At 43.8% G+C, this 24821-nt stretch overlaps 1 pseudogene across 1 annotated transcript; it reads right to left on the bottom strand.

The window, feature by feature from the left end:
* Positions 1 to 12922: 12922 nt before the first annotated feature.
* Positions 12923 to 13334, bottom strand: LOC307069829 (non-histone chromosomal protein HMG-14-like; annotated as a pseudogene). Its single transcript has one exon. The product of its transcript is annotated as a non-histone chromosomal protein HMG-14-like (transcript).
* Positions 13335 to 24821: the final 11487 nt, after the last annotated feature.

Here is a 24821-nt window from a genome sequence, read left to right as displayed (position 1 = left end):
ACGGGGCAACTAAGCCTGCGCGCCACAACTACTGAGCCCAGATGCCTCAACGAGAGAGCCTGCCTGCTGCAAACTACAGAGCCCACGCACCCTGGAGCCCGTGCGCCACAACTAGAGAAAAGCCCATGAGCCACAACAAAGAGCCGTGCCGCAACAAAAGATCCCGCGTGCCTCAACGAAGACCCCGCATGCTGCAAATAAGACCTGACGCAGTGCTTGCCTCGGCAGCACATATACTAAAATTGGAACAATACAGAGATTAGTGTGGCCCCTGCACAAAGATGACACACAAATTCGTGGAGCATTCCATATTTTTTGTGACCACCTAGAGGGGTGGGATAAGGAGGGAGGGAGGGAGATGCAAGAGGGAGGGGATATGGGGATATATGTATATGTATAGCTGATTCACTTTTAAAAAGCAGAAACTAACACGCCATTGTAAAGGAATTATACTCCAATAAAGATGTTAAAAAAAAAAGGGACTTCCCTGGTGGCGCAGTGGTTAAGAATCCACCTGCCAATGCAGGGGACACGGGTTGGAGCCCTGGTCCGGGAAGATCCCACATGCCGTGGAACAACTAAGCCAGTGCACCACAACTACTGAGCCTGTGCTCTAGAGCCCACGAGACACAACTACTGAGCCTGCGTGCTGCAGCTCCTGAAGCCCACGTGCCTAGAGCCCGTGCTCTGCAACAAGAGAAGTCACCGCAATAAGAAGCCTGCACACTGCCTTGAAGAGTAGCCCCTGCTCGCCACAACTAGAGAAAGCCCATGCACAGCAATGAAGACCCAGCACAGCCAAAAATAAATAAATAAATTTATTAAAAAAAACAAAGGCCTGATGCAGCCAAAAAAATAAAGAAAATAGGGCTTCCCTGGTGGCGCAGTGGTTGAGAGTCCGCCTGCCAATGCAGGGGACACGGGTTTGTGCCCCGGTCCGGGAGGATCCCACATGCCGCGGAGCGGCTAGGCCCGTGAGCCATGGCCGCTGAGCCTGCGCGTCCGGAGCCTGTGCTCCACAATGGGAGAGGCCACAACAGTGAGAGGCCCACATACCGCAAAAAAAAAAAAAAAAAAAAAAAAAAAATTAATTAAATAAATAAATAAATGTTTTTTGGAAGTGATAGCATTTTTTAAAAATGTATTTTCCTTGTCAAGGCCAAGACAGTCTAAGTTCAGACCCCTGCTCTGCAACACACTCGCTATGGGACTTTGGGCAAGTTAATTAATCCCTGCAAAATCTGTAAAATAATAATAATAATATTGTGTCCCTCAGAGGGTTATTGTGAGGATTAAGTGAGATGAGTGCAGAGTGCCTACCATTCCTATATAATAGCTATTATTGCTCCAAAGCAACATATTCCCACTTTGGCACATGATTCCCATGGAATCAATTTCTAGAAATTATACCTGGATTTGAACTAACTGTTGAAAAATTCACATCATTAGAAGCCAGGACTTGGAGGTTAAGATCTCTCCCTGTCTACACAGTACCTCCTTATTATCAAGAGCACTTTTATCCATTCCTCTGCTGATGGACATCTAGGTTGTTTCCACATCTTGGCTACTGTGAACAGTCAGTGCTACAATGAACATGGGAGTGATAATATTGCCTCGAGATTTTCAATTCTTTTGGATAAATGCCTAGAAGTGGGAATGCTGGATCATATGGTAGTTCTGTTTTTAATTTTTTGAGAAACCTCCACACTGTTTTCCACAGCAGCCGCACCGTTTTGCATTCCCTCCCAACAGTGCAAGTATTTCAGTTTCTCCACATCCGTACCAAAACTTATTAGCTTTGATTTTTTCTGACAATGGAACATTATTCATCCTTGAAAAAGAAGGAAATTCTGCAATATGCAACAACATGGATGAACCTTGAGGACTTCATGCTAAGTGAAATAAGCCAGTCACAGAAAGACAAATATGGCATGATTTTCCTTTTATGAGGTATCAAAATAGTCAAATTCATAGAATCAAAGCATAGAATAGTAGGACTTCCCTGGTGGCACAGTGGTTAAGAATCCTCCTGCCAGTGCAGGGGACACGGGTTCGAGCACTGGTCCAGGAAGATCCCACATGCTGCGGAGCAACTAAGCCCGTGCACCACAACTACTGAGGCTGTGCTCTACGGCCCGTGAGCCACAACTACTGAAGCCCGCGCACCTAGAGCCCATGCTCTGCAACAAGAGAAGCCTGCGCACCGCAATGAAGAGTAGCCCAGCTCGATGCAACTAGAGAAGCCACTGCAGTGAGAAGCCTGCGTACCACAACGAAGAGTAGCCCCCGCTCAAGGCAACTAGAGAAAGCCCATGTGCAGCAACGAAGACCCAACGCAACCAAAAATTAAAAAAAAAAAAAAAAAGCATAGAATGGTAGTTGCCAAGGAAGAGGGAAGTTACTAATCAGTGGGCATAAAGTCTCAGTCAAGGAAAATGAATTAGTTATAAATAAAATTTTAAACATGATTTAATTTAATTTTGAAGTATAATAAATCACTTTTATTGAAGGCACCTCACACCCTCCTAGATATTCTCTCAAATGATCAGTTGATAATGTATCTGCTGTCTGAGATAATGGGCTATTGAGAGAGCCATGGATAAGTCACAGTAGTCCCCAAACAAATTTTGCCAAGAAAATAACATCTAGGGACTTCCCTGGTGGCATAGTGTATAAGACTCTCCACGCTCCCAATGAAGGGGGCCCAGGTTCGATCCCTGGTCAGGGAACTAGATCCCACATGCTGCAACTAAGAGGTCACATGCCGCAACTGAGATTTCTCATGCCACAACTAAGAAGCCTGCCTGCCACAACTAAGAAGCCCACCTGCCACAACTAAGGAGCCCACATGCTGCAAGTAAGTAGCTGGCGAGCCGCAACTAAGGAGGCTGCCTGCCGCAACTAAGACCCGGTGCAACCAAATAAATAAATAAATAAATAAATAAATAAATAAATATTTTTAGAAAGAAAGAAAATGACATCTAGTGAGTCCAAAGACCCAGGATCCACCACATAAAACAGACTTTCACTGCTCCCTCTCGCCTTCCCCAGCGTTACTCTACACTCAGTCATCCTGACCCACCTTTCAGTGTTCTCTCTTGCCACTGGGTCTTCTCACATACACACACACAAACACATACATACAGAGAGAGAGGGGACCAGCATATAATAGTCATTAAGAAAATACCTCCTCAGTGAATAAATGAAGGAAGTGGAGTTGTTCTGATTATATTGGGATAGAGGGTGTCCCCAGAGTCTCCCCTGTGATGGTTCTGAGAAGTCTCCCAAGAGCACAATTGGATAACCACCAGATTAGAAGTTCCCTATGATCCTTCCCTTATCTACCAGACTGTGATCCTGCAATGGAGTTTTTAAAGGGAAGAGGAAAAATCAAAGTACTAATACTGGATATCAGCAAAGAAATCAGTGTATTTTGTCTCAGAGTCATTTTCATCCATTTACATTTCCCCAGGAGAGAAAGAGAATATGACTGGCCATGACAGGGGTGTGATGGATGCATGTTGACCCCAGGACCCATCCTCTTTTCAGTTTGATCATTCACATTCCATTAGTGGCTTGCACTGTGTGAAGTGAGAGGATATTCCAATGCTATGGCCCCTGCTTGGTCTCCCACCTTACATCTGCCCATGGCCATGCCTCTGCCCATGCCTTGTTACTCGCCATCACATATCTAATCAGTGCCTATTTGAAGATCAAGGGAAAAAACTTATGGATGTGCAGAAGATTTTCAAGGGATCAGACTTGAGAGCATGAAATCCTTACCAGTTTAACCCCAGCCAAGAGATAATTCTCTCTCTGGACATTCAAAGAAGAATGAAATTGTGCTCAAAAGACACCTAGAGCCAACCAGATTGGTTACTAAGTGGATGCAGCCTGGCAAGAGGTTTGCATGGTGGAAAAAAATGTGTTTTCATTTGTGTTTCAGTCTCCAGGACTGCTTTAGTAGCTGAAGATCAGAAACTGAAAGTGGACAGGCAGGCATTATCTGCAGTTGAACTTTTTACAACTGTGAATGCTGGAAAGGGCAAAATCACATAGTGCAAGCCGGGGTCTTAAAGATAATACCTTTACATCCAGACATCTCTCCCCTGAGAATTCCTTAGGGCCAGTGCTGAAAAATGCTCATGCTTTTTATAGTAATCTTCCTGGCTGCCCTCAAGAGCATTTTATAAAGTGTTTTATATGTACTAGAAATCAGAAGAGTTACAAGTGGGATTCTGAGTGCAATGGTTAGATACATTAAAAGCAATGATCTCTCCATTAGAAGGCCTCACTCATGAGTATGCCTGTCTACCCGGCCATCTAGGTTAGGTTCCAAAAGCAGGAGTGTTCTCAGCTATATATGGCTTTACTCTTTCGGGCACCTGGTATATTCCAGCTAAGAGAATATATCATCTCTTGCTCTGATCCTCTTTTGAGACAGATGTTAATGTAATACTGGGTTTCCCTCATTACATAACATTTATTCATCAGCTACTATTTTTCCTTTTCTCCACTTGTACCCAAACTTTTCCACCTTTGGAAGAGACATTAGGTTTGGCCACTGTGCTGGCAACAACAGTAGTCTAGCAAGTAATAGCAATAACAAGCAATAGTAGGCAGCAATACTAGTCTAGAAAGTTCCTCCCTGCCCAGTCCACTCCTGTTCACATAAAGTAATGTTACATAGGTTACATAGGTGCAACTAGCAGGCTATTTTTACCACCAGGCAATATAGCTGAATTCACTGTCAGCCCCAATTTGGCATTTGGGGTGAAGGCACATCCTGCCCCATCAGGTCCTTAGGAATTGTGACATAAAGGTTAAAAACAGATACATTGCTGAGACCACTCCTGCTTTTGGAACCTGACCAGAGCAAATAGAAACCTGCAAACCTGAGTGGCCTTGCCCTGGGAGACATTTTCATAAGATGTGATGATGGATTGGATAGTCATTAATGACTGAATGAGAGTCTAGTAATGTGTCAGTATCTTTGGACTTCTATGATTGTCTTGCGGTAAGGGATCCTAAATTTTTTGCTGAGGAATCATCCCTGCTTCCAGACCTTGTAGTTGCAGCCCTGGTTCTATGACCACTGCACCAAGCAGGGAAAAAAGAAAAAGTTGGGGTGATACAGGGAAGAAAGTACACCAGGACCTTCCTCACCCACCCCCTTCCCCAGATCCACCAGAAAAACAGAATGTATCCAGCTGGGACAGTCCTGTAGCCCCACTCATACTCACGTTGAGTGTGAGCACATACTCGTGAAAGCGTACTACCCAACCCTTCATGCCTTTATTTCTCCCCCACTTCAGACAACCAATATTTCAACCACCCGTTCCAATTCTCACCAAACTATTACTCTGAGGAGATCTCTTTGCCCATTGCTGGAAATTATCAGCTGTAATAATACAGCCGATATTATTTCTGTATTCAGACCAGATCGGCTGGTCTGAAGAAATGACGCTCAACTGTCCCAAATGGGCTCAATATCTTCTGTTCTGGTTCTTTTATGGCACTCACAGCATCTGCATCTACCACCAGGTAAGCAAAGCCCAGTCTAGGGTCAGTGTCTATTCCTGTCAGGACCACTTGCAGCCCACAGGGCTACCAGCATCAGTCTGACCTGCCAGCTATGCTCGGGGCCTTCCCCCCCAGGGAATCTGCCATAGAGTCATCTACATTCTCTGTCTCTTTTGCTGGCAGATAGAACAGCTCTTTTGTGCCTCAAAGGGTGCAAGAGGAATATGTCTAGATTCAGTCCATCTCTGCATTGCTGCAGACCCCCGATGGCCACTCGTTTCATGGACCCAAGTAGCTACCTTAAGTGAGCACACAGGGATATCTGCCTGTCAATTCCAATCACCTTCCTAACCTGGAAGGGGGTTCTTCTGATGGGCATCAACATGCCCTACTTTGATGCAACCCTCAAATTTCCATAGGGCTGTGCCCCACATGGGCATCCCTTTAATAGGCCAGGTTTCCACTGCCCTCCTGCTTGACCACATGGACAGACCTCTGGCCACTGCCCATGAATCAGTAAAGAGCCAAACATGAAAGTGGGCTTTTATCACGTTCAATTCTTCCATCACTGCTGGGGAAACAGCAGGCAATTCAGCCCACTGAGCTGATCGATATCTTTTTACCTTCTTCTACTGGAGTGGAGGCCTCCCAAACAGGGAGGTCCATTCACCTGGGAACTGCAGTCTACAAACCAAGCAACTCTTTGTCAATAGCTTGGCAGCTCCTTCTGCAGTTCCAGAGACAGTCTACAAACCAAGCAACTCTTTGTCAATAGCTTGGCAGCTCCTTCTGCAGTTCCAGAGTCAGTCCTGGGGGAAAAGAGGCTCCATGCTAGACTGAGTATCTCCTCCTTGCATTGCCCAGGCAGCATGATCCTGTATAAACAATCTCCATTTTATTATGGAACTCTTCTGGACACTGCCATCCCCATTAGAGTGTTGCTCTAACATCACCCAAGACATTGTATTTCCGGTTTTACGATCATTTTATGTCCTTCCGTCATGGGGGTAGCTTTAATTAATAACGTCCAACAGCGAGGTAGTAAATGCCACTCCAATGGGAATTCTCTAGTCCAAAGTCCCAGTAGCTGTCACTCGGAGGCACTCACAGGTTTTTGCCATAAGCTCCAGTCCGTACTCCACATAGGGCTAGCGCACAGAGAATTTGTTCCCACCAGCACTCCAGCTTCCATGCTACACTGTGTGGGTTCTGGCAATCTTACTGGTTCCCATTTAGCATGTCCAATTAATACTGCTTGGAAGGGTGGACTCACATGCCTTCTGCTTTGCAATATTAGGTAAGGGAAGTGTTCCCCAGTCAGATACAATGTCCATCCCTATAATACAGTCAGGTAAAAGAGACACAACCACTTCACATAAAGGCCGTTCAAACATTCCAATTCTCCTACAAACGTTTACTTTAATTCCATCAACCATTACGTTCCTAACTGTAGCCTCTGTTAGGACTTCCTCAACAGGTTTGGGTTTTACAATACCGGGTAGGGGAACCGTTCCCCAGCCAGACGTGACATCTATTCCTATAAAATATTCAGGTAAAGTTGACACAACTTCTGTACATAATACCTGCTTGAACATTCCAACTTTCATAATCCTATTTACCCTTACACTTTTACATTCTCTCAATCAAATTGTAGCCTGAGTCAGGGCTTCATCAATGGGTTTTGGTACTACAGTTGTTGGAAGCTTCTCTTCTCCACCCTGACCATTATTTGACCTGCCCTTGTGCAAAAGGCTTTGGGTCTCCAGGGAGGGTGTTACAGCAAGGTCTCCCTGCCTGATGCACACAGAAGCCAATACTATGCCACGGGCTTTTGAGAAAAGAAAAAGCTTGATTGCAAGGTCCACTGGTAAGGAGGCAGAAGGCAGGGCTCAAAGCTGTCTCCCTCATCTGGAGTTCGGTTAGGTGAGGATGGGTTGGTATGCAGAAGCGCTGGTGGGGCAAGTTTTGATTGGAGGGCTTTGGAACTTGGCCATTAATGGTAAGGGATGGTTAAAGGGGGCTTCAGCATCGGATCTTCCTGGACAAGGGACGCTTTGCTTCTGAAAGGGTTTGAAAGGGTTCCGACGTTCAGGTTCTGGTCATGTCCTGGTCCTTTGGTTCGTGGGTTGGGAGCTGGGGGGTCCTTTGGTTCCGGATGTGACTTGAGGTCAAAATTTTCTCCTCTGTGCATGCTCTGGCTGCATGACTCGCGGTTCTGTTCTGTTGTCTCTAAAAAACAACTCAGTATCTTGCTAGAAACAGGATAGGGCCAATTTGGGCTAGTTCTGCGGCTATAAGGGGTCGGTCGAGACAAAGGACCCAGGCCCTTTTGTCGTTCTTCAGCCAAACCGCTGCCCCAAGCAACTGCTGGTCAGGTTTCTTCTTGTAATTTTTGCCTTCCAGCTTTCAAAATTTCTCCAAACATGGGTAAATAGAGCGAGCTTGTTGGAGCCCTTTAATGTTGGGGGACCAGCAGGGTTTCCCTTTGCCCAACGTTTGTTTTAACCCCATCAATGTTCATTGTTTTCATCCCATTTCCTAATAACCATCTAAAAATTTCCATCCGGCTGGGACAAATCCTGTGATTCTCCCCTTTCTGATTCCTCTTTGTTCCGCCCCTTTCAGTATTTGCTTTTTTCACCTTATTTCTAAACAATCTTTTAAAAGTTTCCACCTGGTTGGGAAGAGTCCCTTGACTGTCCACAGGCCTCTTCCCATTCTCTTGTTAATTCAACTAATGTTTTTATTAGCATCTGTAAGACCCATAAGGGGAAGCTGAGATGGCAAATTTGATAAATCCTCCAGAACTGTTTTTCGATTTTGCAGCAATAAGGTTATACGGGGTGCCCATGTGAAGGGGGCCCCGAGAGACACAACATTTACCATGACCTGGGTAAAGGGCATATTCAGTGGGTGAATATCCTGGTCATCAAAAAACCAGTCCTACATGGCTTGTATACGAAGCATATCAGCTGCTTCATTTGGGGAATTCCACTTGGCATTCATAGAAGGTGACCATCCCCCTTCTCAGGGTGAACAGACCTTAGAGTGGCTTTTATCCAGTCCACCAGGCTGGCTGTTCCCCTGGGAATAACCCACTTTGTGTCTGGATCATGTATAGTGTCAAAACCCAAAGTCTGCATACTAAATCAAACAAAGCAGAAAGATGAGTTTCTTGCAAGGCTTTTGACCTGCAAGCCAGAAAACTCAAGGCTACAAGAGCAATGAGTTCTGAGTTGCTCACAGACTAAGGGATTTTTATGGGGTAAATGCTGAAGTTATTTGGCTTTTTCAGCTGATTGGTTGCCTAGTGATCTTCTTCCCTATTTGGATCAGGATAGCTGAGTCAGAGGAGCAAGGAAGTCCAGAGATGACAGGAACAGAATTGGCTTTGGGGGATAGGCTGGTGTCCTATGCTCTTCTGAGAAGAGCTGTAAATTCCTGCAAGGTTAGGTTAAGTTTCCTTTATGTGCCTGCATTGACTGTCTCCATTTTGTCCTTGACATAAGTGACTCCATTTTGGTTTGGTTCTGCAGTAGCCATCTGTGACTGTTCCATAGTGACCTGTGACCTCCTGTGTCAACCCAAATTTGCCCTTCTACTCTGTAGCATTCAAAACCAAAGCCACAGCTCCTAAATTACTTACTCTCATGATCCATTTTAGTAAAGTTTCCTCAGGAAGCTGATGATACCAATCTGCAAAGTGAAACAACTCCTTCACATTATCCCCCCCTTGTTTCAATAGTTTCTTGGTTTTGCTCTCCCCCACATGACGGATTTCTTTGTGACCAGAGGTCGTAGAGATACTTTGTTGCCCCTACGTAATTTTTCCCTTTCTAGGTGGCTCTGAGGCTAGTGGCCCAAGCTCAGACTGAGCCAAATCTGAGCTTGGTTTAGCATCAAGGCTGGGCCCAGCATTTTCTTTTACTTTTAGTTTAGCTATTATAGATAACAATAGCCAAGAGACTGAATATTTTGCCGTTGTCTTATTAGTATGTATTTCCTTATGCATCCAGTGAACTAACTTCCCAGGAGTTGGATCCACCTCTATATTCTATTGGTAACTTCTACCCTTAGCACTTGATTGCAGCACAGCTGCTGCTGCATACCACGCGTGACCATGTAGCCACCAAGGAATCAAAGGTTCCTCATCCCCCACCCCTTCATCCTTTTTCTTCCCAAACCACATGTTTACATGAGCCAGGACCTTTTTATAGCAAACCTCAGTTCTGATACCAACTAGAAGTGTCCAGATGCCAATCACAAATTGTGGGGAGAAGGTGTTTTCCCACTACCACCAGGCAATTCTCCAGACACCAACTGAGTGTCCTACAATGCAACTCAATTCTGATACTAGCTACCCAGGGATAGGATCAGGTTCCACGGGTTAAGGGCTCAGTCCTACAAGAATGCCTCCTCGGGCTTCCCTGGTGGCGCAGTGGTTGAGAGTCCGCCTGCTGATGCAGGGGACGCGGGTTCGTGCCCCGGTTCGGGAGGATCCCACGTGCCGCGGAGCAGCTGGGCCCATGAGCCATGGCCACTGAGCCTGTGCGTCCGGAGCCTGTGCTCCGCAACGGGAGAGGCCACAGCAGTGAGAGGCCAGTGTACCGCAAAAAAAAAAAAAAAAGAAAAGAAAAAAGAATGCCTTCTCACCACTTCTGATGCCAGTTTCAAGCCCAAGTTATCACCTGTGCTTTTGACCGATCAGCTACAGACTGCAGGTTCCAATGACCCACCTCCTCAGGTTCAATTAATTTGCTACAGCAGCTCACAGAACTCAGAGAAAACATTTTACTTACTAGATCCACAGTTGATCATAAAATGATATAACTCAGGAACAGCCAGATGAAAGGGATGCATAGGGCAAGGCACGGGACATGGGAGCAGAGTTCCCATGCCTTCTCCAGGTGCACCACTCTCCCAGCTCCTCGGCGTGTTCACCGACCCAGAACCTGTCCTTTCAGGTTTTTATGGAGGCTTCATTACATAGGCATGATGGACTAAATTATTGGCCATTGGCAGCTGAACGCAATCTACAGCCCATCTCCCCTTCTTAGAGGTGGGGGAGGAGGGACTGAAAGTTCCAACCTTCTAATCACTGGTTGATTCTCCTGGCAACCAACCTCCTACCCTTAGGTTACCTAAGGGCTTTCCAAACGTCGCCTCATGAACATAACAGAAGATACCTTTATGGCTCTTATCACAGGAAATTCCAAGGGTTTTAGGAGCTGAGAGCCAGGAACCATGGACAAAGAAGACTAAATATATATGCGAAATATATTTTGGTCACCTGAATGCCCAAATATATATTTCTTATAAATCACACTATCACATCAACCAAATAAGAGATCATTTCCAGTACCCAGAAGCCCCTATGTATCCCTTCCAGATCACCACTGCCCCTTGAAGGATGTCACTATGCCAAATTGTACAGTAACTATTTCCTTGCTTTTATATATGGTTTAATCACGTATGTATGCAGTTCCAAATCTTTCAGTATAGTTTTCCATAGTTTTGAATTTTCTATAAATAGAATCACTATATGTTTCTTTTGGTCTTGCTTTATTTCACTCAGCATAATAGTTGTAAGATTCATCTACGTTGTGCTTTGCTGAGGTTAATTCAGTTTTTATTGTTGTATAATATTCCACAATTTACTTATACAATCTATTGATGGGCATTTGGATTGTTTCCAGTTTTTCGCAATTTGGAATAATGTTACTGAAACCGTGCAACTCATATTGGGACTTGAACCCACATTCTTTTAACTGAGATCACACACCTGGTCTCAGGACTTAATGAAGCTCAGGTTCTTGATGTCTCATCACAGAAAGAATTTAGTGAGAGACAAAGTAACAGGTAAGAAGTGGATTTATTTAGAGAGAAACACACTCCATAGATCTGTGCACCATCTCAGAAGGAGAGAGTGGCTCCAGGGTATGGGGTTGTCAGTTTTTATAGGGGTGGGTAATTTCATAGGCTAATGAGTGGGAGGAGTATTCCAGCTATTTTGGGGAAGGGGTGGGGATTTCCAGAAATTGGACCACCGCCTACTTTTTAACCTTGATGGTCAGCCTTGGAACTGTCATGGCGCCTGTGGGTGTGTCATTTAGCATGTTGATGTGTTACAATGAGTGTATAATGAGCCTCAAGGTCTAGTGGAAGTCAACTCATCCGCCATCTTGGACCTATTTGTTTCTAATCAGTTTATGTCGTGTCCTTGGGCTATGTCATTCTCTTAAAGGTTGTGCCCTGTCCCCTTCCCTCCTGTTTCAATACCAGGGCAATGAGAATGTATTGATTAGGGAATATATATATAGGAGTAGCCTTTCTGAGTCATAGTTGTACTTCATTTTCTACTCATTAGAAAATGTCAAATTATTTTCCAAAGTAGTCATATCAGTGTTTTGTTTTTTTCTTTCATAATTGAATTTTTATTGGTTGTTTTGAGGATCAGTACACAGACATTTCAATTTGTACACAATTCTTAACATATGTACCAAAAATCTAAAAAATCATGTAGTTGTGATTCTTTTCTGAACAGTTATCCTAGTGATTTCCAGCTTAAAATGTGGAGGCAGATTTTCCTTAACAAGATATCAAGTACCAATATCTTCCAATATTGATATGCTGTTACATCGTAAGTCTCACTAATTTACAATTTAATATCATATACACTACATACTCAAACTGTCAATCATTCACAGCACATTAACGAAGTTACTAGAAGAACTGGACTACCACGACCAAAGATGTTACAGAGTGCACAAAATTCTGACCAGGAGAGCCAAGATCAAGGAGTGAGTGGTTTGCCTTAGGAAACAATTCTACCAAAAACAACATGGGAAGAGAAGTAATTTAAAGTGTTCAAGACATTTAAATGCACAACTGACTCCAAACTGCCATTTAGTATGCTTTGTATTATAGGATATAAAAGCTACCGCCCATCTATGGAATGTTAAGCTGACACCCAAGACAACCAAAGCCTCCTGTATTCAATATCCCACTGTTTTCTAGTTGTACCAAACAATAAACACCCAGCAAATGATTTCACCTCTTAAAAAAGAAGCATTTACACTTAAAAAATGGGATGAGATGGGATTCCCTCCTTTTTAAAAATGTTTCTAGAGGGCTTCCCTGGTGGCGCAGTGGTTGAGAGTCCGCCTGCCGATGCAGGGGACACGGGTTCGTGCCCCGGTCTGGGAAAATCCCACATGCCTCTCGGAGCGGCTGGGCCCGTGAGCCATGGCCGCTGAGCCTGCGCGTCCGGAGCCTGTGCTGCGCAACGGGAGAGGCCACAGCGGTGAGAGGCCCGCGTACCGCGAAAAAAAAAAAAAGTTTCTAGAGCTACTAAAAAACTTTCATTTACAAAACAGCTGATAGGACCGGGTGTGATATATTAATCAGACTTGGCTTCTTTCTCTCCTGCTTCATCAGAGGCTGGGCTCTCCTCCATTTTATGCAGGTAACTTTCCTTCAGTCCCCTGGTTAGCCACTTCGGCCTGTTTTCCCTTTGCTCCCCTTTTCCCTTTTGTTTGCACTCTTTTGTCTGAAGATTTACCTTTTCCTGCCGCCTCTTTGGGCTTCGTTTCCACTTTTGCGGGAGCCGGTTTCGCTGACAACCTCGCCAGTCTCCTCTCGGGCTCCTCCTTCGCCGCCCCCTCGGCGGAACTGACCTTCCCCTTGGGCAGCGTGGCTGCCGGGGCGGGCTCGTGCCCGGGGCCTCTGGGCCCCGGCGGCGCGCCGAGGGCTTCGCGAAGCTGGCTCCCTGGCCGCTGCGGCTCCTCCCGCGGCCCGAGCTGCTCAGTCATGTCAGTTTTTATTCTCACTAAAAGTGATATATCATCCTCTTTGGTTTGAAGTCAGGATTTCTTACAGCTTACCACATGTGCCTGGCCTCTTAGGTATTTTCTTGTATTCCTAGTTTGCTAGGAATTTTTATCACAAATGAATGTTGACTTTTATCACCTGATTCATCTGCATCTTCAGAGATGATCATATCATTTTTCCCCTTTAATTTGTTGATGTAGTGAATTACATTGGCTTTCTAATGGTAATCTTGTATTCCTGGGATACATCCTACTTTGTCATGATGATTTATCCTATTTATATATTGCTGAATTATATTAGCTAATATTTGGTTAGAGTTTTTATATGTATCACAATGAATGAGATCGCCCTCCATTTTTTCTTTTTTTTAATGTTTTCGTCCATCAGAATTAAGCTGGCCTCATGAAACAAGTCAGGGAATGTTCACACATTTTCTGTTCTCTGGAAGGTTTTGTGCAAAACTGGAATTTTTTATTGCTTGAGTATTTCATAGGACTTGCCAGTGAAGCCATCTGGGCCTGGAGTTTTCTTTGTGGGAAGGCTCCTGATTAGTGATTCAATTCTTTGGTTTCTAACTCTTGTCAAATGAGTTTTGGTATGTTATATTTTCTAGGAATTCATCCATTTTATCTACATTTTCTAATTTGTCAACATAAAATTCCTCATAATAATTTCTTATTTTTTTAAAATATATGAGGCATCTTTAGTGACATCTTTTTCATAGCCAATCATATTTATTTTACAGGACAGGTATAAGAAGATATATGATTTCCATTTGTAAAAAACTTTTATTCTGATAACTGAATTGTTTCTAAATACATCTTACTTTTACTTATTTATTTATTTATTTTTACAATACATCTTACTTTTAAAATTCTTGATACCTGTTCCAATTCTAAGGGTAAATGTTTTCGGAGTTACTAAAATCCAGTGATTCTTCCCAAATAAGATATCAGATGGAAAACTGTTAAGTAATTTCTCACTAGTTTCATAAGATTTCTTGAAAACTTATTTTTGAATTCATATTTTGCCAATCATTGTTTTTCATGCAGTTCCCCAGTCTTCTTTCCAACCTTCCATTCCCCTCTACAGACCCTACATTCTAGCCATATTTCTCTGGTCACCAACCCAGGAACACATTCCACTTTTTTTTTTTTTTTTTGCGGTACGCGGGCCTACAACTGCTGTGGCCTCTCCCGTTGCGGAGCACAGGCTCCGGACGCGCAGGCTCAGCGGCCATGGCTCACGGGCCCAGCCGCTCCACGGCATGTGGGATCTTCCCGGACCGGGGCACGAACCCGTGTCCCTTGCATCGGCAGGCGGACTCTCAACCTCTGTGCCACCAGGGAAGCCCCATTCCACTCTTTTTCACCTCTGGTCTCTGCTTTTGCCATTCCCTCTACCTGTACGGCTCTTCCTCACCTATCTCCATCTGTCAGAGTCCTAACCACCCTCATGTAGGCAACTACTCCTGAGATGAAGGAATTTCACTCTCCTTCCTACAGTCCCGTTGTCCTGCCTCAAAGGAACAGCTGATGTACTATGCTCTCTGACAAGACTTCAGGGAGGCAGAGCTACACAGGGAGACAGAATGGGAGGATCAAAATGAACAGGAGGAACATGGAGATTTGGGAGATGCTCCCAGTCTGTAATAGAACTATAGAAAAGTTCCATCTTCCCTACTTTTTGTTCCTATGTGTTCTGCTGTGGGTATCTCAAGGCAATCTCCCTTTGGGAGAGCAATGTCTCCCTGTGACACTGACATAGGGATAAGAAGGTACCAGTTATTTGTTCTCATATTACCTGAACATCTTGCTGTTTCAGAAAGTTCTGATGCACAACCAATATCAACATCTGTTTCAAGGATCTCTGCTGGAATTGCAGCTTCACACAGCCAAATTGCCTATGCTTCCATCAAGGAAATGGCTATTTATTTTATGCAGCCATCTGGGCTATAACCAGGATGTTTTGTCATTTGTGGTCTTGTTTTCTGGCTTTTTCTTTTAAGGATAAAAATTTGATGACTTCATAAGCAATTTCATATATATATATGAAATCAAACTTATAAGTAAATGTTGCCTAAGTTCTTTACAGTGTCACTGTGGTGATAGATATTTTGGTCTAGCATCCTCTCTTCCTTTCCCCTCCCCCAACTGCTGTTATTTGGATCTACAACATTTACTCTTTGGTGAAAAACAAGTTAATAAACTCCACAGGGCCCATAAGCAGTTGCCTGAAGACTTTTCATGGGACTCACTTCCTTTGAAAAGAGGCAGGCTGTTTGGAGACTCAGTATGCTACCAAATGGGATTCTCCCTTACCTTCCTACATCCCAAGGTCTATCAAGGAAATGGTTTGTCTTATCACTTTAACAAGCACTCTTTTTTTTTTAAATTGGAGTGAGTATAGTTGTTTTACAATGTAGTGTTAGTTTCTACTGTACAGCGAAGTGGAGTTCCCTGTGCTACACAGCAGGTTCTCATTAGTTATCTATTAACAAGCACTCTTCATCATCTCAAACATTAAAAACTTTCCTTCATCTTTTATGGTGGCTTCTCAAGAGGAATATCAGAAATGACTTGTGGTCTAGAGTGTAATTTCAGTGACTACCACGTAGAGGACATTGGAGGGTAGGGGTAGGGAGAAAGTGATCTGAAAGCAACCAATTTATCTTTTAAAATGCTATTTCCCCCCTTTTATTGAACTCAGTTTACTCAGAATTATGACTTTTATAAAGATTTTCAAGTATTCTTATTTGAAAAAAAAATACATGGTACTCCCACTGACAACACATTACTTCTTATATTCCTGGCAATCTCACTTACTTGGAATGGAGCCATAAAATAGGAAGAACTTTGAGAGACCTGTAAGCAGCCCAAATAAATGTTGCAGAGTTCACACCCCAAAGCTTATAGACTTTATTCATAGAAGAATACTTCACTCACACTCTGTTTACTCTTACATTACACACAATTATAGCTGGTTTTCCAGCCCACTGCAGATTAGGATCAGCCAATTAGAATGGAGAGAGGAGCTGCAAAGGGAGAGATAGAAATGTGATCAATAGAAGACACAGAACTAAAAATTCACAGCAGTTCTAGGGCATTCTGAATTGGGCACAAAGCTCTTCACACCTCCATCCCCATGAGAGCACACTGTGTTACAACTCAGTGCGATCATCGATATTCAGAACGATAACCTGGAGTCATCGAAAGAATGCATTATGTTCAGCAGAGAGTGTGAAATATATTTTAGGAAGATTGCCGTCCAAAATGATTAACATTTTAAAAGGTAAATCTGAGCAATATAGAATGGATTTTTTTTTCGGTATGTGGGCCACTGTTGTGGCCTCTCCCGTTGTGGAGCACAGGCTCCAGACGCGCAGGCTCAGCGGCCATGGCTCATGGGCTCAGCCGCTCCGTGGCACGTGGGATCCTCCCGGACCGGGGCACGAACCCGTGTCCCCTGCATCGGCAGGCGGACTCTCAACCACTGCGCCACCAGGGAAGCCCTAGAATGGATTATTGACGTCACCTCCTGCCCAGTCTTCTGCCTCCAATCTCTCCTCCCAGGCCCCCAACTACCCACCTCCATCAGGTCATCCTTTAGGGTACTACAAGATTCATCCTCCTAAGCAATAGCTCTAGTCAAATTACTTCCACATTCAGGAATCTCCAATGGTTCCCCTATACCAATAAAATCAATAAAACACGATGCTCAGCTTATCATTTAAACACCTTCCACGGTGCAGCCCCAATCTAGCTTTATCTACCATCATTCCTTTCAAGTGTACTGCTCTCCGGCTCAGTAGTTCTCAAAGTGTAGCCTCTGGACAAGCAGCACCACAGAACTACTGAATCAAAAACTCTAGGGGCGGAGCACAGCAATCTGGGTTTTAAGAAGCCTTCCAGGTGATCCTGATGCACCTGAAGTTTGCAAACCACTAATCTAACCACTGTGAACTGGCCATTACATAATTATACTTTAACTCTCCTGCCTCAGTGGTTTCCATGTTTCCTGTGTCTGGAATTCCTCTTGCCTTTTTCCCCTTATAAAGTGCTACATATTCTTGAAAAATATCTCTAATGATATATCCTTTAGGGCAGGGGTCCCGAACCCCCGGGCCTCGGACTGCTACTGGTCCATGGCCTGTTGGTAACTGGGCCCCCCAGCAGGGGGTGAGCAGCGGGCGAGCAAGCAGAGCTTCATCTGCCACTGCCCATCGCTCCCCATCACTCACATTACCGCCTGCACCATCCCCACCCCACCACCCTGTCCGTGGAAAAGCTGTCTTCCACAAAACCAGTCCCTGGTGCCAAAAAGGTTGGGGACCACTGCTTTAGGGAATATCCTATATTCCATTCACTCAGATGCAAATTCTTTCTTCTACAAATCCTCACAAAAATTTACTTGCAGTCCATTCAATTCACTTATTCATTTTTCCATTCAACTAATATTCACTGAAGTTGGCTGTGTGTCAGGCACAGGGCACTGGGGATACAAATGGACAAGTAAACAGAAAACTGCACCACAGTATTCCACGCAGGTAACTGTGAGAACATAAGAAGGGGACATCTCTCCCAGACATGGAGGTTTGATAACACTTCTTACAAAAAGTGTCATCTGAGCTGAGTACAGGAAAGATGAGTAGAGATAATCAGCAAGGAGAATTTTTTTAAAAGAATAAGCAACAGGTAATCAAGACTGGTACTGGAGGAATAAGTAGAAATTCATACATGATATAAACATACAGAGTCAAATGAGTGGTGTGAGCATATACCCTTACCAGAATGTCAAGGTCTCTTCGGGGGAGCCTTTTCTTCCATCCAACAGCTATATTTAATACAAAGATATAGCCAATGCAATTATCTCCAAAGTGCACCAGTCATATTGCTGGCATCTTGGAGAGACCCCTTTCCTGAAATCTCTGAAGACTAACTCACGTGTGGTCTCTTTCTAAATTCCGCAGCCAGCATCCCTGCCTCAGGCCAGCATAAACTATTGCTAGAACCACCATATTTTATTGCTGTTTTGACCACCTAAGACCCCAACTAGGTCTTCAGCAACCTCTCTATCAAATGTCAAATTTCTTATTAAAAGTGTCAAGGCCACCACAGAAATTTACCCTTGTTCTAATGTTACACCAGACAACTGACCTTCATCTATAGAGTCCCGCAAACTTAAAAGGATCTCCTCTTGTCAATCAGGCAAACTGTCTTGGGTTACTCCAAGTTCATATGAACCCCCAGACAGTCAAGGGTCTGAGACCTTTGAGAGCTGGTGTTTGAAGTGACTCCTGGGAGAAAGTTTCCCAGTTCACTGGAGGCTCCCTTCAGAGCGGGCTGAAAGTCATGAAGATGGGATCTCAAACTGCCTAATCTGTTCAGAGATGCTGAGCTCATCCCCACTGAGGTGGCTGTAGACTAGCTCCAACTGACATGATAATCCACAGACAGGAGTCTGACATCAGATCCAAATGCTAGCCTCTAACCAAACACCCTTGTGTCAAAGAGTTATGGATGGAAGATAACTTGCTGTAAAAGCAAGGAGACTACATGGTGCTGGGAAAAAAACACTAAACTTGTCACCGAGTCCCCCTAAAACCGAGTTCCTCTGCTGACTTTAAGATTAAGCTCTCTATTTAAAACGCTATTCCCTTTCTTGTCCTAACCTGTTCCCCTCAAGATGGAGGAATATCAAAGAAAAGGGGTGACTGAAAGCATATACAAGCCCCCATGTCCCTGTGCTTTGGAGTAAAAGGCTTTGGCTTAAGTCTCCCAGGCCTCCCCTGAGTCTCAAAAGGCTGGCTCAAGAGTTAATGATTAGGAAATGTGAAGATGGAGAGACAAAGAATGTTTGTTGGGCTGGGAAACTGGGAACAACTTAGACTATAAACCAGCCACATAGAGTCGCCAAACTCCCAGTTCCCTGAAAGATACAGATGAAGGCCTGACACATCTTCCTAAAAGTTGTTTTTAGAGGAAACCGACCCCCACCAGATGAAAACTGCTGACCGCAAGCATGGAGACTCCAGACCGGTTGAAATAAGAAGATTGGTGATGCTTGAAAGTTCACCTAAAGGACCTACTGTACAGCACAGGGAACTCTACTCAATACTCTGTAATGACCTATAGGGGTAAAGAATCTTAAAAAGAGTGGATATATGTATACGTATAACTGAACCACTTTGCTGTACATCAGAAACTAACACAACATTGTAAATCAACCAGACTCCAATAAAAATTAGTTAAAAATAAAACAACAAAAAAGAAAGTTCATCTTGATGCCAACCAATTCGAGAATTGTGAACAAATTGTGCACTCTGCAGCCCCCTCCCTCATACTGCCTTTAAACCCCTTCCTTGAAAGCCGTTGGGGAGGTTGGGTCTTTTGAGCATGAGCTCAGCATTTATTGCAATAAATGCTGTACTTTCCTTCACCACACCTCTGTGTCAGTAGATTGGCTTTACTGCACACGAGCGAGTGGATCCAAGTCCAAGTTCAATCAGAGTGAGAAAAAACAGACTATTGCTCCTTCTCTGTTAGCCATCAGCCCTGTGACTTCTCTGAGCCTCATCCTCCCCAGCACAACTTGAGGAAATCAGATGTAGCTATACAGCTGTGTCAGAGACTTCTAGGTGTCTAACCCAATATCCATTCTTCCATTTAGCCCTGGTTATAGAACCCCAAGGGTGAAGTATAAAACTACCTGCAATTAAGCACAGCTGGAAAAAAAAACTAAAAAAGATCACCATAAATAAATAAGTAAATAAATAAATAAAGTGCAGCTGACCAGCTTCGAGCCATGTCCAGTATTCAAAGGGCAGCCGGTTGCATGAGCCCCCCCCTTTTTTTTTTTTTTTTTTTTTTTTGTGGTACGTGGGCCTCTCACTGTTGTGGCCTCTCCCGTTGCGGAGCACAGGCTCCGGATGCGCAGGCTCAGCAGCCATGGCTCACGGGCCCAGCTGCTCCGCGGCATATGGGATCCTCCCAGACCGGGGCACGAACCCGTATCCCCTGCATCGGCAGGCGGACTCTCAACCACTGCGCCACCAGGGAGGCCCAAGCCCCCCCCTTTAATAGTCCAGAAAGCATAGGCGTCACTGGCTTAGATTAGTCCATCATGAAATATGCTATCATTGTCTGATATTTTACTTCTGTACTGTTTTTTACTTCACAAATTAGATATTGTTTTTACTAACTTATACCATCAGTGTTTCTTTAGATTTACACACGTATTAACCAACATCTTTACTCATATTCCTTATTATCTTTCAGGCTTTCTCTCTGGGATCATTTTCCTCCTGTCTGAAGGATAGCCTTAAAATTTTCCACTAGTTAGGGTTTTTTGATAATAAACACCCAGTTTTTGTTTTTCTGAAAATATCTTTAATTGCCTGATTTTTGACAAATATTTTTGTTGAATGTACAACCCACTGATTATTTTTTGATGATTATTTTTTCTCAGCCTACTGAAGATATGATTCCACTGTCTTCTCACTTCAATTGCTACTATTCAAATATCATTCACCATTGCTATGCCTGTTTTGGTGATCTGTCTTTTCTCTCCGCCTGCTTCTAAGGTATCTTCTTTTTCTTAGATGTTCTGTGGGTTTGCTGCAATATCTCTAGATGAGGATTTTTTCTTTCTGCTTTGAATTCATTTTGGTTTGCTGCATCTGAGGATTGATTTCTCTCAGCAATTTTTAAGCCTCTTAGTCAATCCTCCATGTCTTTGGTATTGCTTTCATATTTCCCATCTCTGTCTTTCTGAACTATATTCTGGAGAACTGCTGCAGGTCTATCTTCCAGTTCGTGAATTTGTTTTCCAACTACGTCTAATCTTCAGACTAATGCAGTCATTGAATTTTGAATTCCAATTATTTTAAGGTGATTTTCTAACTTTATTTTGTACTTTTTTGTATTCCTTAAATTATTTATAATTAGGAATTGTCCTTTATAACAAAACGATTCTAATTGTTTAAAAAATTTAAATGATGGATGAAGAAGTTACTTTGCGGACTATCTAGTATAATTATTTCATTTTACATATAAGAAAACGAGACCCAGGTCAGATAAGACACCTTTTCAAGGTCACACAGTGAGTTAGGGCAAAGCCAGACTTGAATCCAACTATTCTGACCCCCAATTCCAGGTTCACTCCACTACACTCCAATTCTGAAACAATGCTCATTACACAGAGAAATGGTACTGCCACCTCCCCAAATCTGCACGTTTTTCTTTTTCTTTTTCTTTTCTTTTCTTTTCTATTTTATAATAGTCTGTTGAGCTACATCATCTCTTTTAATCCCTGAATTCAAAGGCCCTCTTAACTGATTTCCCTTTTACATTCAAACTATCATTTCCAAGATAACATGAAATGTACCTCAGAAAAGAGATCAGTTAAAATATCCTACATGGGGCTTCCCTGGTGGCGCAGTGGTTGGGAATCCACCTGCCAATGCAGGGGACACGGGTTTGAGCCCTGGTCTGGGAAGATCCTACATGCCACGGAGCGGCTAAACCCGTGCACCACAGCTACTGAACCTGCACTGTAGAGCCCGTGAGCCACAGCTACTGAGCCCACGTACCACAACTACTGAAGCCCACTTGCCTGCAGCCCATGCTCCGCAACAGGAGAAGCCACCACAATGAGAAGCCTGCGCACTGCGGCGGGGAGTGGCCCCCACTTGCCACAACTAGACTGTTCGCAGCAGCAAAGACCCAACGCAGCCAAAAATATAATTAATTAATTAAAAAATATATATATATAGTTATTACTAAAAAAAAAATCCTACATGTAGTCACTTAGACTAGGAACTTCTATGTAACACAGCAAATTAGGCATTCTAAAGTTTGTTCCACTCTTGTAGCCATACTGCACTTCGTTGTTTACAAAGCATTCTCACATTCACTACCTCTGGGATCCTCACCAATCCTGAGGTAGATACCCAGAGGTTGTTATTACCCTAGGGGTGGATTATCTGGGAACCAATGAATCAAATATCCCCCTCTTACGCCTCATTTTGGTTTTGTGATTTTTTAAATCACTTTTCCTCAAGAGGGGCCTCCAAACAGTATAAGCCTGAGCCCTGCAAAACCTGGATCTGATCTTGATAACCCCCAGGCAGCAACTGAGGCTAAGTGAAATTAAGTGACTTCACCAAGATATAATGGCCATTAAATTATGTGTATACAACATGACCAATTAATTATTCTGAAGTCAGTATTTTTTCATATGCTGTCATGGCAAAACTTCCCGAACTCTTAACATATTTCCACCTAGTTGATAACTGAATTAAGATGACTTGGTGGTAGAATATTCTGAAATATATTCACTGGTGTTTTCCCACACCAACATGTCCTTGCACCACACAAGCCCAAACAGCTAGAACATTCCACACACACTGCCTTCAGGTTAGGACTGTCACTGCATAGATGTAGAAGAGAGAAACATGAAAGTGTTCCCCTCTTGAATTTCAGCTTTTGAAGCCCGTGACGGAAATGATGACTGTAAGGGCACAGCCTGGCAGGAGTTCCCTGTACCACCACAGCATGGGAACAGTACACATTACTGCTAGAACAGTACAGATTACACAGGGGCAACATTAGACCCTGTGATAACCACAAATGGTGTGGGAGTGAGAGAGAGAGAGAGCAGGAAGATGTCCCCTTATTCCTGAGAGAATGTATGAGCTGGTGGGCCCAAAAGCATTATGTGGTTGTGAAGAGGGAACAATGCTGGATAAAGTGGCATGGACCATATGGTGGGAGGCAGATGGGGACACAACTGTCTCGGAGGATGCTCCATGGAGGTGATAGTGCACAAGAACCATAGCAGCGGTTGGCATGACCCATGCCATAAAGTTTTATAAAGCCCCTATAACCTAGAAGGCAGTTGAGGGAAAAGAATGGGAAGAAGGATCCTGGTGTGAGCTAACACCTAAAAGTAACTGACATTACACTTTGCATCATCTAGTAGATTTAGATTCAGGACTTAAGAAAGAAGCCAAATCCACTTACAGAAATAGTGAACCAACTTGTGAAACTGAGTTGTGTGGGCTCTGAAATTTGTATCCATTATATGATTATTTTTCAACCAAACATTACTCATACTGGCAGGAGAAGGAATGATTTAGTAGAAGAGACTTCTGCTTAGAATCAGAACCTGTATCTTCAAGTCCCAGCTCTAGCAATTACTAGCTTTGTGATGTTAAACTTAACCTTTCCAAAACTCAGTTTTCTCATCCATGAGACAGGATCCCTCTCCTGCCTTCCTCTCAGTGCCATTATGAAAATGAAATGAAATCATACAAGAGAAAGAGTTTTACAAAGCGTAAAGCTCTCTACAAACATTAGGTGTTAACATCAATCACACACTTATTTTCATTCACCTTGTACTCTCTCTTTTCATATTTTGGGATACTAACGTCAGTGTCTGAAGACGTCTGCTTTGTAAATATGTTTTGTTCTTTTTCATAGACTATACCCAGAGACGTGGGAGTGAAATAGGGCAGGTCCTCATTCTAGCCCCAGTCTCAGAGAGCAGCTGGATGTTGGACACTGGTTGTTGGCCAGAGGCCAGGCTGTGAAATTTCCACTGTATTCATCACTTACGGCTGCTGTAACAAACTATCACAAACTCTACAGTTTAAAGTGATACAAATTTGGGCTTACCTGGTGGTGTGTCCCCCAACGCAGGGGACACAGGTTCAAGCCCTGGACCAGGAAGATCCCACATGCTGTGGAGCAACTAAGCCCGTGCGCCACAACTACTGAGCCTGAGCTCTAGAGCCCATGAGCCACAACTACCGACCCTGCGCTCTAGAGCCCGTGCTCCGCAACAAGAGAAGCCACCGCAATGAAAAGCCTGCGCACCGCAACAAAGAGTAGCCCCTGCTCTCAGCAACTAGAGAAAGCCTGCAGGCAGCAACGAAGACCCAGTGCAGTCAAAAATTTAATTAATTAATTAATTAATTAATTAACTAATAATTAAAAAAAACAGTGATACAAATTTATTATCTTACTGTCCCGGAGGTCTGAAGTCCAAAATGGGTCTCAGTAGGCTTGAATCAAGTTGTCTTCAGGCCTGTGGTCCTTCCAGAGGCTCTAGGGGAGAATCAACTTCCTGGCCTTTTCCAGCTTCTAGAGGCGCCCACATTCCTTGGCTCATGGCCCCTTCATCCATCTTCAAAGCCAGCAACAGAGCAGCTTCACACTCTCTGCTTTTGACCCTCCTGCCTCCTTCCTACTAGGACCCTTGTGATCACACTGGGCCCACCCTGATACACCAGAATAACCTGCCCATCTCAAAGTTTGTGACCTTAATCACATCAGCAAAGTCCCTCTTGCTGTGCATGTTAGTTTTTGGGGGGCTGCCAAAAACTGGGTGGCTTAAAACAATCGACATTTCTTCTCTCACAGTGCTGGAAGCCAGAAGACTGAAATCAAGGTGTCAGCAGGACACAA

Source organism: Hyperoodon ampullatus (assembly GCF_949752795.1).
Source record: "Hyperoodon ampullatus genome assembly, chromosome: X".
Lineage (NCBI taxonomy): Eukaryota > Metazoa > Chordata > Mammalia > Artiodactyla > Ziphiidae > Hyperoodon > Hyperoodon ampullatus.
This window is presented reverse-complemented; position numbering and strand designations above follow the sequence as displayed.